This window comes from Asparagus officinalis, chromosome 2 (assembly GCF_001876935.1).
Source record: "Asparagus officinalis chromosome 2, Aspof.V1, whole genome shotgun sequence".
Lineage (NCBI taxonomy): Eukaryota > Viridiplantae > Streptophyta > Magnoliopsida > Asparagales > Asparagaceae > Asparagus > Asparagus officinalis.
Window position 1 is genome coordinate 30,574,645 of NC_033795.1, and position 2,037 is coordinate 30,576,681.

The window sequence follows — 2,037 nt, forward strand, 5'->3', positions numbered from 1 at the left end:
GAGCCAAGCCGCCTCCAGCCACCTGCATCAGTCCCGTCGACCCCGCCTCTCGCCGAATCTTACTGCCGAGCCGCCGCCAGTGGTCGTCGTGTTGTACCGTCAACATCGATTCGTTCAATGCACCAAGGCAAGACCTTACTTCCCTTGACTTGTATTTTCAATATTTATATCTGTTATTAATTGATTGCATATAATAGACTGCGATATGTTATAACCTGCGTGGAATTGTTAACAAACAATATTATACGATATTAATTACTGTTGTAGTGATATTCGTGAAGAGGGGCATGATATATATTTTGAGCTGTATGTGATGAAAGGATACTTTGACAATTAGATTATAATTAATTATGAGATTATTTTTGAAAGAAATAATATTTCTAAGGATTATTTGAATCATTATAATAATAAATAAGTTAAAAGAGCTATTCTGGAAAAAGGATTATTTTGAATTATTAAGAAATAATTTTTAAAAGAATTTATTTCGGTTTTAGAATTATTTTTAGATGATGATGCTAATTTAAAAAGAATTTATTTTAGGAACAAAATCATTTTAGATAATTATGATAATTTAAAAGGAATTATCTTGGAAAATAATCATTTTAGAATAATTATGAATAAATTAAAGGAATTTATTTTGAAAAGTGAATTATTTTAGATTAATTATAATTAGAAAAGAAATTATTTTATAAGAGGGAATATTAAAAGGAATATGTAAAGAATGTTTTTAGAATTATTTAAAAGGAGTTATTTTGAAAAATGAAATTACTTTTGGATAATTATAACAAGAAATAAAGAATTTATTTTGGATAAAAAAAACATTTTGAAGTAAATAAATTTATTATTTTAAAAGATTATTTTTAAAAATCTCGTGATTTGTGATTCTCATTTTAATTATGTCTTATGTCGTGATATCGCTGCACATAATTGGTTGTATTTATTGTTTCCTGTTTTGTTTGAGAACCCCTACTAGTTCATGACTTAGAGGCTTCGTGCGTCATGAACGGACTTAGTGACATGTGTGTGTACGTTGACTGAGTTTAGGTGGTGAACCCGAGTTTGAATGAGGATTATGGTTGACTTAGAAAAACGAGAAGAGTTAGGATGAGGAAGTGCATGTTCATGTGATCGGATATAGATATTGATGTATCTTCCAGTCTCGCTCCATGATCTAGTGTAGCTTGGGGTTAGTTTGTTAGGTCAAAGTGAAGTCAGTATAGTCACTTTGGTCCGTGAATTTGATATTCACCCGAGTTTAGCTTGAGTTCGAATCAGGTTAAAAACCGATTGTGTGTAGCCCTCTAACTGATCCAATGTAGCGGCGTATTGGGTGCACGTAGAGGATTTGTGAACAGTCAGTTATCCGGTAATATGAACGTCGACTCTATGTGAGATGTGGACTAGTGAGTTTTTAGGATGACTAGTTACATGACATTATTATATAAGATGATTATGGATTCTTGTAAGACGTAGGCCAGTTATGTTTCTTTTTATACATAGATTGGGGTTAATATTTAATTATCTACAATTTAAGACATATGGTATATACATGAGGGTTTTTTGTTCGTTCTTTTCTTTTGTGGGGTCTTCCCGTGTGCCATGCACGCTGACGTATACCTGTTTTCTCTGGTGTACGTCAGACTTAGAGGAAGAACAGGTTCAGCATGAGCCAGAGGATACTCAACAGGAGTGCCTAGTGGACGGAGCAGAAGAAGAAACTGAAGCTTAGTTATTTCTTTCAGTTTATTTTATAGCACATTCATTTCCATTTGATCAGTGTATTTTTATATTTCTCCAGTATTTCATTCAGTTGGATAGTTTTGTAATAAGGGCATGTTTGACCCGAATATTATGTCTTGGATAATATTCACTTGTGATATGGATTATTTTGTTCTGAGGTTGCCTATTATATTCCTGCTAACTGTGATCGGGGACCTGTGACATCGCATTTATTTATTTCTAGACGCTTAGCGTATTAGGTTGAGGAGAAATGTTTATTTTTATTTATTCACATTAATCTAATACGTTGCAGGGGGC